The sequence below is a fragment of the Microtus oregoni genome, unplaced genomic scaffold (assembly GCF_018167655.1).
Source record: "Microtus oregoni isolate MIOR12 unplaced genomic scaffold, Mior012 000140F_ref0000409, whole genome shotgun sequence".
NCBI classification, from domain to species: Eukaryota; Metazoa; Chordata; class Mammalia; order Rodentia; family Cricetidae; genus Microtus; species Microtus oregoni.
The window spans coordinates 128,152-144,637 of NW_024544790.1; the positions used below are offsets into that span (position 1 = coordinate 128,152).

A 16,486-nucleotide genomic window follows, 5' to 3' on the forward strand; every position below is an offset into this window, starting at 1 on the left:
GAGACATTGTCACAAAAAGGAGTGGAGGGAGTGTGTGGATAATGCCTACGGAATGATAGTCAAAGCTGTTATTTGATCCCCACTCATATACACACACATGAACAAGAGAGCACATGTGTGCATATGCAAGTACTACGCATGCACGCACACACACATGTGCACATGCATGCGCACACACACACACACACAGGGTAGGGGGAGAGAGGGAGAGTAATCAAGAGAAATGAAACAGATCTTCAGATTTACTGAATTTACAATGCAGTCCTGGAACCAAAGAACTGAAGCAAAGAAGCAAACAAAACTCCTAAGAACTGAAACACCAGGTCTCACAAATAGTTGTTCCTTTCAAAGGCAATAAGTCCCACTGCCTATGATGTTTGAGGCAAAGGAGGACTTCACCTTGGAGGCAGACCTCAGTACCCTCAGCATGTGACTTGGGCCACTTCAAGACAAGCATCAAAGCCAGGCATGGTGGCCTATGCTCATAATCTTAGCTATGGAAAGAGAAGGTAGGATGATCAGGAGTTCAAGATCAGTCTCTACTACAAGGTGAACATCAGCTCTGGTTTCAGATAAGAAGCCATCAGTGGCTCTTTCGGCCATCTTGGTACCTGTGGAGGCCTGCTGGGAATAGGACTTCTAAAGGACAGTATGTCTGGAAGGCTGTGGTGCAAGTCCACTTTTGCTGGCTATAAGCAAGGTCTCCGGAACCAGAGAGCACACGGCTCTTCTTAAAATTGAAGGTGTTTATGCCCGAGATGAAACTGAATTTTACTTGGGCAAGAGATGCGCTTATGTATATAAAACAAAGAACAACACAGTGACACCTGGAGGCAAACCAAACAAAACCAGAGTGATCTGGGGCAAAGTAATTTGGGCCCATGGAAACAGTGGCATGGTCCTTGCCAAATTCTGAAGCAACCTTCCTGCAAAGGCCATTGGACACAGAATCCATGTGATGCTGTACCCATCCCGGATTTAAACCAATGAAAAGTAAATAAATGAAAGTGGATTTGTGCTCTTGTATTTTTTTCACCAGAAAAAAAAAAAGAAGAAGCCATCAGTGGTGATCATGGTGCCTTTTGAGACATTAGTAGTGTAAAGAGACTTGCCCATGGGAATCTGGATCAGGAGAAGAGAGGAAGGTAGGTCTATAGGGTGACCCAATGTAAGAGGAAACTACTCGTTCATTTCCTGGCTACCCAGACCAGAATAATCACACAAAACTTTATTCATTAAAATACTGCTTGTCCTATTAGCTTAGACTTATTATTAACTATCTCTTACATCTTAAATTAATCCATCTCTACTAATCTGTGTAATGGCACAAGGCTATGGTTTACTGGTAAGGGTCCAGTATCTGTTTCCTTCTGTAGCTACATGGCATTTCTTTGACTACGCCTACTCTCAATATATATCTCTGTTCTGATTTCCCATTTGGCTTTACTCTGCTAAGCCATTGACCAAAGAAGCTTCTTTATTAATCAAAAATAATAAAACATATTCACAGAATACAGATGGGAATCCCACATCATCTCCCCTTTTCTGTCTAAATAAAAAGGAAGGTTTTAACTTTAACATAGTAAAATTACATATAACAAAACAGTTATCAAGCAAGAATTATAGTTACAATATTTAATCCATTTACATTTGGTCAATTAAAGAAAATACTGTATCATCTATCCTATCTTTGTGAGTCTAAAGTTTTATATTTAATTTATCCTTTATCATAACTAAGGAAATTATAACTATCTGTCTTCAACTCTTCAAAGACCCCCAGGATATCACATTACCTAAGTAAACAGAAAGTACATTGTAAACAACTTCCAAAACTTTAGAATTGACAGAAACATCTCTCTTCCTAGACAGTCATTCAAAGTTCTTCTGTAAAGTTGGGGCATCATCCATCTTCAGCCTATAGGCCCAGAGTATCCAGCAGACTTTTCCATGAAGCAGGAAATTTGAAGATCTATTCAGCCTTGTAATGGCAAAATTCATCAGTTGCTTTCTTCTGTGCCCTGCAGAATGTCTGGCAGTTTATTCTGTGAAGTAGTAACATGGAGGAGCCATCCCATCATTTGGAAAGTTCAGCAGTCACTTTTCTGTGGATCCTGCATGTCCAGTTCATACAGCACACCATCAAGCAGCCCAGGCAAGAGCAGTTTCTTGCACAAATGGCTAGCCTTGTCACATTGAAGACAAATTTCATAATGAGTTTCTTCAATGCCCATCAACCTCTCTGAAGTAACTGGTGCTGCCAGAAGTAGACCTGTCTCATTATCAAGAAAAGTCTAAGTTCTTAAAACATTTTAAATGCCATATCTGTATGTCTTTGAAAGGTCTGAAGAACAACTATCCATCTGAAATATATCTCTATATTTCTAGAAAATCTAACATGACTATAAGCTTGACTATTATAAATGACTACCTATTAATCTGCAAATTTAATTATACATTACATTTTTAAATGAGCTGTATAAACAATACCTTAAATAAGAGTAGAAATACACATATACAAAATTGACCTTAAATTTGTATTAATAAACCAAATCCATACCAATATAAAATATTCATTTTTATAGCATATGTCCCTTATTGTTTTAGAAATTGATTAACATTTATAACTAACCCTTTGTAAATTAAAATAAACATTTATAAACAACCATTTTGGGAATTTGGGTGTAGTTTTCTCCAAACTGCTTTCTGCTTTTTTGTTGGAGAACTTTGGGGGGTCTTGTTCCATCAAACCACATTAGTCTGAAAGAACGCACAGGTTCTCTATGGAAACAAAAGCAGACCCTCTTTTCCAAAGCAACATATCCTTAGACCCAAATTTTGAAGTCAAGAGACCTTTATGCTGGTTTCTTAACTTAGCAGCCCCCAGAATCAAATGTCTCTCTGCAGTCAAAAAATTTAAAGAAAACACAATAATATGCATAATCTAGACTCTCTCTGTATTTTCCATCTTTAGGTGGATTTTTTTACTCTATTACTTTTTAATATTTATTTTCTTTATTGCTTTATGTCTGTCTATACTCTTTTATATTACTTTTACTGTCTCTTTAAAGATTTTACTTCTTTTTATAACTGTCTATGCACTTTTTCTTCTCTCTCCCAAGCCTACGTACATTTTTAAACACACCTGTTCAGAGGTCTATTTCTGTCTCAATCTGTCTTTATTGTCTACTTGCAATCATTTTCTGAGCAAGAACACTTTTTTTAAAATGCTAAGTGGGCATGACTAGAACCAACTCTGTGGCCCTGTCTCTATGCTCTACACAGTCCAACATGGTGGAGGCATGTTCATCGCCTCTGTGAGCCATGCTCACCACTGCAGCTCCAGGGATGTGGAGGCCCAAAGAGGTCAAAGGTCAGAGAGTTTGTGACTTGTTTTTAGTTCATTCATGGTTATTGTGCTTCTAAGTCAAATGAGGTCCCACCTAGTTGTGAGTCAGAGAGTTCTGCTCTCTCAAGGCTATTGTCAACAGGTGTGGCCAGTTGCCAGACCTCAAGCTCCTAAAATAGAGAAGTAGTTGGTTCCTACCTAAAACAAAAGTCTATAGATCCAACTAAGTTCCAGTTCCCTTTATGGAAATAACTTGGAAGTCCATCCACCCAAGGAGTGGTTTGCCTACAGAGTGTTTGGTCTAGGGTGTGAGCGATGAATGTAGCCCATGACTTTCAATTTGTATGTTAATGCAGTCCTTTTGTTCTATTCCTACCTTTTGATGTCAGGAGTATATTAAGCCGCTGAAAAATAAAACACAGGCAAATTTTCAGTACTTACTGAAAAATTCCCTCCCAAAATATTATCCTATATGTTTCTGCATTTTATTATTTTTGTTCACATCTTCATATTCTTTACTATATTTGTAAATTCCCATGCCTCCACTCTGGAAGAGAGTATTTTTGTCGAGGATAGCCCCCAACACAGGAACACAATGAGTCTATGTAGCCATTAAGGAATTAGTAGCAAGCTGCTCACAAACCCCATTTAAGTAGAGGACCTTCCAAAAGAGTCAGAATTTCATGCTACCAGCATGAACCAGAAATCCAGCTCTTAAAGAAGCCACTCAGTTCTTGCTGCTAATGCTGAGTTAGGAAGTCTTCTCTTAAAGAAGATGTGCCTCTGTTCACTGACAGCAAACAGAGCCCATCCAAGAAAATGCTACTGCCAAGAAGCTGTGCTTAACTCTGTTCTTTTGTGTCTAGAATTCCTTCCCAAGCTCTCTCAGGTTGTATGTGGATGTAATTGTGCCCCACATTGTGTACCATCTGTAGGCAGAGACTGCTTGTTTTTTCCTATTCACCAAGACCCAGATAAACATACAAAACTATTATTAATTACAAAATTGCTTGTTCTATTATCTCAGGTTTCTTATTAACTAACTCTTATGTCTTAAAATTAACACATTTCTATTAATCTGTGAATCAGCACAAGGCTATGGCTTACTGGTAAGGGTCGGGCGCCTGTCTCCTTTGGCAGCTACAAGGCATCTCTTTGACTCCACCTACTCTCTCTCTCTATCTCTGTTCTGATTTCCCACCTGGCTTTACTCTACTAAGCCATTGGTCAAAGCAGCTTCTTTATTAACCAATGGTGATAAAACATATTCATACCATAAGGAGGGAAATCCCACATCAACCAAATGGGTGAATTCAGGAGTCTTTAGGGATACTCTTTGGCAAAGATACTGCAGTGCTTTCTGGGATAACTAGTGAAGCCAAAGTTCCTTTGGAGTGTGGGATGTGGAGCTAAGCCTGAAAACTTGAGTGTGGGGTCATTTTCTGGCAATTCATAGAGCATTATGTCATTTTCCAGTATGAGATGATTAAGAAAATCTCACCTTGTATGCAAAATGTGAACTAAATTGTTTCTTTTTTAATTCAAGATGCTCACAATCTCAAAATTGTGTGATCAAGTGAATTTATTTCTTTTTGTTTTAGTTTGTTGCTGTTGATGTTGTTGTTTGGGTTTTTTTGTAGTCCTGACTATACTGCAGTTCACTTTGTAGACCAGGCTGGCCTTGAACTCACAGAGATGATCTGCCTGTCTCTGCTGGGATCAAAGGCATGTATCACACACCCAGTTATCAAGTGAATTTCATGTTAAATTCATCCAAACATCTCCTGCCACCAGGCAGTGATCATACATGCCTTTAATCCCAGCACTGGGGAGGCAGAGGCAGGTGGAACTCTGATTTGGAGGCAAGCCTAGTCTACAGAATGAGTTCCAGGACAGCCAGGGCTACGCAGAGAAACCCTGTCTTGAAAAACCAAAGCCAAACTACCAAATTCCTCCTGCCAAAGCAGTCAGCAATTAAACAGAAATAGTGCTCCTACAGGTTTATGCACTTGGGCTAGGGAGATATTCAGCAGGTAACATACTAGTAGAGTATCTTCATTCTGACTGTCAGCTTGACACAGCCTAGAGTCACCTGAGAAGGGAGTCTCTGCTGAGGAATTGTCCAGATCACATTGACCTGTAAGCGTGTCTGTGGAGGGAGGGATTGTCCCAATTGCTAATTGCTGTGGGCAACACCATCTCACAGGCATAAAATGTCTAGTTAGCCTGGTCTACATGGAAAGCTCCATGTAAGCCAGGGTGACATAGTGAGAGCCTGCCTTTAAAAAGACAGACAGACAGGAAGGGAGGGAGGGAGGCAGGGAGAAAGGGAGGGATGAAGGAAAAAGGAAGAGAGAGATGGAGAGAAGGATGGAAGAAGGAATTAAGAAAGAAAAGAAAGAGGGGAAGGGAGGAAAGAAACAAGGAATGAAGAAAGGAAAGAAAAAGATAGGGGGAGGGAGGGGGAAGTAGGAAGGAAGGAAGGAAGGAAGGAAGGAAGGAAGGAAGGAAGGAAGGAAGAAAGGAAGAAAGGAAGAAAGGAAGAAAGGAAGAAAGGAAGAAAGGAAGAAAGGAAGAAAGGAAGAAAGGGAGAAAGGGAGAAAGGGAGAAAGGCAGGCTAGTTAGGCATGAACCTGTGGGCCAGCTTGAAGTTTCTGCTTGATTTCCTGTAAGTTATAATAAGCCCTTTCTTCTTCTAAATTGCATTTGGTCAGAGTATTTTATTACAGCAACAGAAAGGAAACCAGAACACTGCAAACCTGATGACTGGAGGTGGATTTCCTTGACCCAGGTTTAAAACCGGGTGTGACAATTGGACAATGCTGAGAGTTAAAGACCTCAGAATACTCAGATCAAAATGGGATGACCTCATGACACCCCTCCCCGTGGAAGAGGAAGTGGAAAGATGCTAAGAGTGAGAGGGATTGGATGGTTTCAAGGAAACAGTGCCTTTCAGACACAGTAGGACTGATGTACATATGAACTCCTAGAGACTGTGGCAGTATGCACTGGGGTTGCACAGTTCCATGCCAGACAGAATCTGACACTGGGGAAGTAGGCAAGGGCCCCCATCTCAAACGATGAAGCTATCTCCAATTGACACCTGCTGGCAACAGAAAAATTAGTTTTAGCCAATGGAGTCTTCTCACTGGGTATATAAGCCATATTTAAGGGTAGGCCCCACGCCCAACAGCAGAAGGCCAACACAAAATGAACTCAATGGTATTTTTGGAGAGTCTGACTCATATTGCTTTGTTTGGGAACTTTTTACCTCACTAGTACTTGGCTTGTATGTGATTGTTTCAGATTTTGTGTTTTAATGGGTTTTGTTTTGTGTGTGTGTTTCTTGTGCTTTTCCTTTGTTTTTTGTTTGCTTGTTTGTTTTCTAAAGAAGGGGTGGAGTTAGAACAATGGGGACATAGAGAGAATCTGAGAGATGAGGGAGAAGAAACCATGATCAGAATATGTTGTATAAAAAAAAACCCAACTATTTTCAATTTAAAAAGCCAAGTGTGAGAGACACATCTGTAATCCCAGAACCCCATACTGTAAATTGGGAGAACAAGATAAGAGAATAGCCTGATAATTCATAAGCCACTAGCAGGGAGTATGCATCAACAAAAACAGCAAGAGAAAGACATTACCTCAGCAAGGTAGGAGAACAGATCCCCCTGGAAGTTGTCTTTCGACCTCCACACATGTGCCACGGCACAAACACACCTGCACTGTGCGTACACACAAAATAAATAAATAAGAGCATGCACTTGAATTGTGGAGCTTTTGAAATACATGTGTTGTGTTTCACATAGCCCAGGCTGGCTATGCGAATTCTCAATGTAGTCAAAGATGCCCTATCTTTTTGCCCTATCTGATTCCCCATCTCTCTACCTCCTGAGTTCTGAGATAACAGGCATGTGCCACCATGTCTGATTGATATAGTGCTGGGGATAAAACACTGGGCTTTGTGTATGATAGGCAACTCTAGCAACTGAGTTACACTTCCAGCCCTGACTTCTGTTTGGTTTCTACAAACACCAAAGACAAAGAGGTTGATATGTCAAATGCAGCCTTTCTGATCAATGGCGGAAAATGTTTCCCCTTCCATTCCAATAAACTAATACCTCATTTCTTACAGCAGGGCATTTCTCAGAAGACTCCTAAAAATGAATGAAGCAGTTTCATTTGAAACCGGCTCCTGCAGAGACCTGTCACCTAAGTAACCATTATTCTGATGCGCCTGTAGTGTTTTTATTTTTCAATTTATCAGTGATTACACTAGTCTATTTCTCATCTCCCTGTGAGCCTAATTCAGTCCACCCACTCAGATGTCACCCCTGGCTACCAGCAGTTCATGAGCCTTTTGTAACATAAGGAGATTATGTGTGTCATAATGGATTTTCTAGGGGGTGGGGTTATGGTAAAAGTAAATACAGTCATTGGGATGAGCGTGCTCTCATAGAAAGGTCTGCTTCCTTTTTAAAAAGAAAGTGAGAAAAGAAGGAGAAAAATAAAGAAGGAAGGAATAAAGGACAGGGACAGAGAGGGAAGGAGGAGGAAGGGAGGAAGTGTGTTAGACATGCATTCTCTGTACTTCACTTATTTATTTATTTATTTATTTATTTATTTATTTATTTATTTATTTTTGGTTTTTTGAGACAGGGTTTCTCTGTAGCTTTGGAGCCTGTCCTGGAACTAGCTCTTGTAGATCAGGCTGGCCTCGAACTCACAGAGATCCGCCTGCCTCTGCCTCCCAAGCACTAGGACTAAATGCATGCACCACTGATGTCTGGCCACATTTTTAAATGAAAAAGGCATAAAGTATATTAGTAATAATTTCATGGTGATTAAATGTTGACTAAAACAGCTTGATCTTTCTCAGTTTACACTTCCCTGCAATGCTGAAGACAGAACCCAAAGCATGATGCACACAGGATGAACACCACGGAGCTGCATCCCAGCCATGACTGGGCCTCACTCCGCACAAGCCTCCCTGATCACTTAAATGCATTCCTCTACCATCCCTGCTGCAGAACACCTGTGCATTTTTGAGAACCTGCTTCTGAACCATTGCTTTTTTTATTAAATGCCCATGAGTCTAACCTGTTCTGTGAGCCAAGCTTTGCACTGGGTCTTCCACAATCTCTCTCATGTTGCTGTTTTTAAGATTTATTTGTTTTTATGATATATATATGTATATATATATATATTCTACACATATAATATATTATGTTTTGCCTGCATGTATGTCTGTGCACCACGTGTGTATCTAGTTGTCATGAAGAACACAGAGGGCATCAGATCCCCTGAAACTGAAGTTACAAATGTTTGTGAACCACCATGTGGACGCTGGGAACTGAACTCAAGTCCTCTGGAAAAGCAGCAAGTGCTCTTAACTGCTAAGCCATCTCTCCAGCCCCCTTTTTGAGACTAGATCTCTCACTGAACCTGGAGCTCACTAATTTGTTTAGATTAGGGGTCCAGTGAGCTCCAGTGATCCTTCCTGTCTCTGCCTCCTTCATTCAAGGATTACAGACTGTTGCTAAAATCCCTTCCTTCCCAAGGGAATACACAAAAAATGACTACCACTTCTCCTGAGGTCCCAGCAACAAACCCTGGCATGATTCTGCCAAAGTTCACTCTGGGGAACCAACGAGTTTTTTTTGGGGGGGGGGACTTCCTTACAGAGCAAAAGTGAAGGGTATGAGTGCCCATACCCCTCCCAAGAGACCATACCTGGAAAGCCTTTACCCAATAGGGATAAGATGGACCCCGCCCCCTCCTAGTCTTCCCAGTTCTATATACTCGAATCTCTCCATGAGGGCATGAACAATTCAAGGTAATAGGGAACAAGCTAGATACTCAGGTGTAGGTCTTGTGACCCTCTCTTCTCCTGGATGAGGGGGTGTACATGAAGAGCCCAGGAATATAAAAACTGTATGCTTAGAGCCTATATACATAGCCTAGAGAAGTTGGGGCTGACAGCTACTGTGGAAAAAGGTCAGTTTTCAACAGTTGCTTCTATGTAACCCCGGCCTACACTCCTTTAACCTTTCAACAGTTGCTTCTATGTAACCCCGGCCTACACTCCTTTAACCTTTCACAGTTGCTTCTCTGGCCTACCTTCCTTTCAGCTTTGGGGAAAGGCAGCAGTATCAAGATAGCCACAGACTTTTGCAAATATCTTAAACTAACACCCTGCAATCAGAAGTTGTAAATCTTGGACTGCCTTGTGACTCAGGGCCTAAAGTCAAGATTGTAAAAAATTTTCCAACTCTCCCCAAGGCTTAACCTCAAGATTGTAAAATCCCTTTGACCCACCACCTGATGCTTGTTTTTCACTCTAAGAAGAGGCTTGAAACCTCCTATCAGTCACAAGGTCAGAAGTCCGAATTCTGGCTGGGGCCCTAGCTAGCTACAAGTTTTCTGCCCTGGAGTGTCTGAAATAAAATTTGCTTCTGATTAATAGATTTTAGCGTTCTGTTCCCCATTATTTGTGTGCCACACTCAGGACGCAACAGTACACAGTCAACAAGCCCAGCTGGGACGATCCTTTTGCAAGAGGGTAACGCTGAAATTCCCAAGATGGCGGTTGCTTGGCTTAGAGGCTAGTCACTCACAACACTGGCACATGCTACTGCACCTGGCTTTTTACATGGGTTCTGGAGATCTGAACTCAGGGTCCAGTGTTTACAGGGCAAGCACTTTACACTCAGAGCCATCTCCCCAGCTCTGGCTTTGAACTTCTGATCCTCCTGCCTCTACCTTCCAGGTGCTGGGATTACTGCTATACAACACTGTGCCCATTGGACTCCTAGATTTCTAGAAGGCTCTTGGAAAATGAAACATAAGAATGAAAATAAACGTTCTTCAAGCGATAAAAAGCCCCTGTGGAATCTGTAGGAAAAAAAGAAAGTGATTTATCAAGTTCAAATGCATGGAAGGAAATGGTGTCATGCAGTGACTGAGCACAGACAGACACAGTCCCGTTGCTCATTAGAATCCACAACATGGGACCTTTACTCCCTGGAGCCACCCAAAAATGTTGAACCTGATGCAGACACCCAGTTGGCACAGCACAGTCCAGCCTCAAACTCCTGAGCTCAAGCTACCCTCTTGCTTCAGCCTGCAGAGTAGCTGAAAAAAAATAACTATTCAACAATTATAGAAAATGGGGGGCTGAGGATGTGGCTCAGTTGGTACAGTGCTTGCCTGCCATGCAGGAAGTCCTGTGTTCGATCCCAACACTGCATATACCTGACGTGGTGGCACATACCTGGAACCCTAGCACCTGTGAGGTAGAGTGGCAAAGAGGAGAAGTTCAAGGTCCTCCTTGGCTATGCAGAGAGTTTGAAGTCTTTGAAGTCAGGCTGGACTACAAGTGAGATTCTGTCTCAAACACAAAAATTTTATACAGAAGAAACAGAAGAGGTCAGTTACTAGAGGAGATATTGAAGTCAGAACTCCAAGTCTGCTAAGTCTATTTCCTGAGAATTTTCTAAGGCAAAAAAAAAAAAAAAAAAAAAAAGTCAAGTACCCAACTACTATGCAATTACAAGTTCCTTTCAAAGCCATAAATCTATTCCCAAACCCACTGAAATCAACTATCTGTTCCAGGAAGAAACACCACTTCTATCTGGAACCAATGAAAAATTTTAAGAACATTGGAAAACTCCTACCACAATCGAAGGTCCATCTTCTGCTGGCCAGCACATCTCAGAGTCACCAATCCTGCCTTCTCAGAACCCAAGAGATCTGAGGGAAGGGGGCACAGAAACTCATGCAAGCACTGTACCAACTGAGCCACATCCTCAGCCCCCCATTTTCTATAATTGTTGAATAGTTATTTTTTTTTCAGCTACTCTGCAGGCTGAAGCAAGAGGGTAGCTTGAGCTCAGGAGTTTGAGGCTGGACTGTGCTGTGCCATACCTGGAAAGTCCTCAATATTTCTCATGGCATCTGCAATTTGCCCAGCATTGCCCTTCAGTGATTCACTTCTGATCTGCTCCAAGTTCCCCAGATTAAAAAAAAAAAAAAAAAAAACCTCACTTCCCACTTCCCACGGGGAAGCTGCCCACATTGAGTAGTGTGTGCTTAGGCGCAGGACATCTTTGTAGTAAAAGGGCTTTCAGGGAGAGGTCACACTTGACAACGCAAGGATCATATGACAGTACGAATCTCCTTCTCTCCTTTATCCCTGATTGTCCCTTCTTTCTCAGTGGATTTCTTTCCTGCTTTCCAAGTCCCCCAAATTTTCACTTTCTATTCTCTGTCTCTGTGTATGTGTCTCTCTCTATTCCTCCCCAAGAACAGCCCACGCACTGGCTAGTTTTATGTCAATTTGATGCAAGCTAGAGTCATTTTGGAAGAGGGGAACTCAATTGAGAAAATGACACACACCCCCACCAGACTGGCCTACTGACAAGCATTTCGGAACATCTTCTTGATTTATTATTGTCATAGGAGGGTCCAGCTCACAGTAGGTGGTATCGCCCCTGGGCAGTGGTGCTGGGTAGTATAATAAAGTAGGCTGAGCAATCAATCCATTAAGCAGCACTGCTCCAAGGCCTTTGCAGCAGGTCCTGCCTCCAGGTTCCCACCTTGAGTTCCAACCCTGACTTCCCTGGATAATGCACTGCAAGTTGTAAGGTAAAACAAATACATTTCTCCTCAACTTGCTTTTAGTCATGGTATTTCTCACAGCAATAAAGACCTAAGACATTGCAGTTAGAAGCGGAGGCCATTATGTTAGATAAAATAACCCAGATTTAGAAAGACACTGTCGTATGTTTTCACTTATATGTGGAATCTAGGTTTAAATTCATACAAGGCAGAAAGTAAAGGGGGAACTCTGAAGGGGAGGAAGAGGTTTGAAGCGAGAGAGCAGAGGAACTGGAAAAGGTAATGAAATATAAGACATGAAAGCATAAAGTGGGGAACAATTTGGAAAGAGGAGACCACCGAAAAGAAGGGCGAATTCGGGAAAAGGCCAGTGGGGGAGATAAGAACAAACTATTATGATAGAGGAATGAGAGAAGGAAGAGAAGAAAAGAAAGAAGGAAGGAATCGTGAATAAAGAAATCTTTAGAACATTAAGTATAATGTGTTTTAATTAATGTGTGTGTATTTGCATGCACGCACATGCCACGACTTACGTGAGCTAGAACTCAAATGGCTGGAAATAATGTCTTATCATCTTGCTGTCCATAAAACACATTCTTAAGAGACCAGTAACTTCTACCAATTCAAAAGCTAAGAATATTATAAGCCCCTAAAACCTACAGTGGATTTCCCCCGACTTTGCTGTAACTACCTACCCACACCCCCAACTAATTGTACTTGGTCAATACCTTCATTTATGACTTTCTTTTTTCTGTAACTAATACATTACTCAGGGTAACCATAGCTACTCACATTAAGTATAAACTACCTCTTATTCCCTTTAAGGTAAGAGCTGTGTTGTTTTGTTTAAGTCCAGATCTCATGGAGCCCAGGCTGCTGCCTACTTGCTATGTAGTTGAGGATGACATTAAATCCCTAATCTTCTTGCCTCCATCTCCCAAATCCTAGGATTATACCACTATGCTTGGTTAGTCCCTACCAATGTTTTTAATTTTAATGTTTTTATTAGCATATATTAATTATACGTAATTATGGGCTTTGCTGTGACATTTTCACATATGTGCCTAATGTATTTCAATCAAATGTATTTCAATCACATTTGCCAGTTGCCCTCTCTTGTTCTCTTCCCACTCCCACTAATCTCCTTCTTCCCAGCTAGCCCCATTTCTACTTTCATATTGAGTGTGTGTGTGTGTGTGTGTGTGTGTCTGTGTGTCTGTGTGTGCACGCATGTGCGCACATGCGTGCATTCCAATGAATTTCGTTAGAGTGTTTTACAGGAGTGGGGCTGAGAGTTCATTTACAAGAGCATGTCTTTCTTACCAGTGGTTTAAAAGGCTGTGGAAATTGTTTCGGGCCCCAATAAAAAATAATCAGGAGACAATAGTGAAATATGTGAAGAAGGGCATGGTTAGAATGTAAATCTATTTCTCTGCAGAATGCCCCCTATTACGTTGGTTTTCTACAAAATTCTATTTCATTATTCCATGGTGGTCCCAGGGTAAATGAGGAACAGAAAAGGAAATCCTGAAAAGTAATTAACAGTAATTTGTGTGTATGGTGGAGTTACCAATACAAGTTTGTGGAACAGAATTCAACTTTAGAAAAGTAATTGCCCAGAGACCATCCAATTCATCATGTGTTGTCTAAAGCATAGACAATTGCCTGCTCCTTCACAACCCTTCTTTCTCTATTATAAACCCTGGTTTTGAGGTAGGCACATGACTACCAGGTAGACCACATTTCCCACCTCCTGTTCAGCATGTGAGAATGGACTATAAATGTAATTTTGTCTAGTGATCTTAGCTGGACCTTTCTAAATAACAAAGGCTTACATTTTTCCCTCCTTTCCATACTTCTTCCATTATCCAGCTGGTTTGGCTATTTTAGCTTCATTTAGAATATTGGCATGAGGGCTATGCCCAAAGGATGTCAGAAGGGAACAGAAAGTAGATTCAACAGAATCATCACAGAAGTCCTGGGAAAAAAAAAAAGAAGAAGTCCTGGAAGAACATAATCTGACTTCAAAGTGAGAAAGGCAACTTCTGATAGGAGTTTCTTTTATTATAGGTGCACGCATGTGTGTGTGTGTGTGTGTGTGTGTGTGTGTGTGTGTGTGTGTGTGTGTGTGTGGTGTTTAGGTATGCATCTTCCATGGCACATGCATGGTAGTCAGAGGACAACTTGCCAGAATCACTTCTTTCCTTGAACTATGTAGGTCCCAGGGATCAAACGCAGGTCATCAGGCTTGGTGGCAAGTATTACAGCCCCTTTTGAGAGTTTTCACTACCACCAAAATACTCCTAACTAAGATGTCATTCTTTTTCTTATTTACTTAAACATGTGACTCAAATTCTCCTAGGAAAGAATGCAGGCACATGCCCAGTTTGGAAAGCCAATTTTATTATAATCAACAGCTCAATGTGATCTAAGTCTGGTTTAAAGAAAAAAACTCTCTCCTTTCACTTTATTACAACATTTGGTACATCAACAATTGGTATTAGACAAGAATATAGTCAATCTAATATTAATAATGGATGAATTTAAAATAATACAAGGAATCAGGCAGTGGTGGTGCACACCTTTAATCCCAGCACTCAGGAGGCAGGGGTAGGTAGATCTCTGAGTTTGAGGTCATCCTGATCTACAGAGCAACTTCCAGGATAGCCGTGCTACACAGAGAAACCCTGTCTTGAAAAACTGAAAACAAAAACTAAGAAACACAAATAATACAAGGGTCTAAAGAGATGTCTCAGTGGTTAAGAGCTCTGCCAAGGAACCCAAGTTCAGTTCCCAGCACCCACATTGGGAAACTCACAACCTACTGTAATTCTAGTACCAGGGGATTTGATGCCCTCTTCTAGCCTCTAAGAGCACCTGCATTTACTTAGCATACACTCACACAGACTTATATATAAACAAAAATTTGAATTAAAATCTTTTAAAAAAAATACAAAGTAATTGGAGCCATGAGTTTAATCCTGACATTATCTGCACATTATTAAGAACTTATTTGGGGGGCTGGAAAGACGGCTCAGAAGCTAAGAGTTTATATTATACTGCTCTTGCAGAAGACTCAAGTTCAGTTCCCAGAACCCATATCAGGTGAGTCACAACTGCCTGTGCCTCCAGCTCCAGGACCTCCAACACTCCCTTATGGTCCCCTCAGGAAGCTACATGTATACACACACAGAGCTACACACCATAGAGCTATACACATATACATGTAAATAAAAGTAAAATAAAATAATTTAAAAACTTATTTGAAGTCTCACTGTAGGACTGGCCTGAAGCTAAGAAGGGGTCAAAGCATGCCTAACCCCCCCACCCCCCCGGATTTTCTCATTCTGGGAGCAGGGAGAGTTTGGCTGCTACCCTGCTTTGCGCAGGCGCCAGCAGACTCCAGCAATTAGGCTTCCCCAAGTGTAGGTGTGCCCCAAAGCACATAGCAACTGATAAATTCATTCATCTCCAACACTACAGGGACTGGTTGCTGCTTATCTGACTGCTGAAACATCCCAGACTGAACTTCCTATGACTTTACGAGGCCCCTGTTACCCCTGAGTATGCAAATGAAGCACCCTCGATGTTCTCGCCCTAACCAATGACATACCACCACAGTGACTCAACTGTCTAATCCTCCTAATGGATAGGTGTCACTTGCAACCTCTGAATAAACCAGCTGTCCACTGACACAGCCTTCGGGTGTCCCTTTTCCTTCGTACAATGCTGGGGTTTGCCTTTGGCCCCGTTTCCCATTTCGACCATGCCCAGGGCACGATCTGGATATCTCACCAACATGTTTAGTCTTACCTAAACATGATCTGAATGAAGACAACAGCAATAGATATGAGGAAGTGGACGAGGCACGGGGAGGGGGGGAGACACAAGGCCTCCACCTTAACACAAAGAACTAAAGGCAATTAAGGAATGCTGAGACTGGAAGAAATAGTCTTTCCCAGGGAAGAGCACACTGATTTGTTATCCAATACCAAATGATCAGCTCTGAAAATATACATAAATTAGGATCATGCAGACTGAGCAGGTTATATTCAGGAATGTATATATATATATATATATATATATATGTGTGTGTGTGTGTGTGTGTGTGTGTGTGTGTGTATGTATATGTATATATAATGTGTGTGTGCATTCCTATATATATGTATATGCTGTGTATACAGACATGCATATAAAACAGTTAATAAAAAACAGAGGAGTTTGAATTTGAAAGAGAGCAAGGATGGGCATATGGGAGATTGGAGGAACAGGAATGGAAAAATGTAATTATATTATAACCTCAAAATCAGAAGAAATAATATATATGCATACATATATGCATTTAAAAAATAACTTATTTAGAAAATAGTGAAAAGTGAAATGCCTACAGAATTCTAGTGGTAAGGACAACGATTCCCATTGCTTTAAGGAGGATGGAAAGATTGAGCAATTAGATGAATAAGGAAAGATTGAGCAATTAGATGAATATTGTTTAATGACCTCTGTATTACAATGGAAATT

General features: G+C 41.1%; 1 pseudogene; it reads left to right on the plus strand.

Annotated features, from left to right (window-relative positions):
- Window positions 1-651: 651 nt before the first annotated feature.
- LOC121444783 lies at window positions 652-982 on the plus strand (annotated as a pseudogene).
- Window positions 983-16,486: the final 15,504 nt, after the last annotated feature.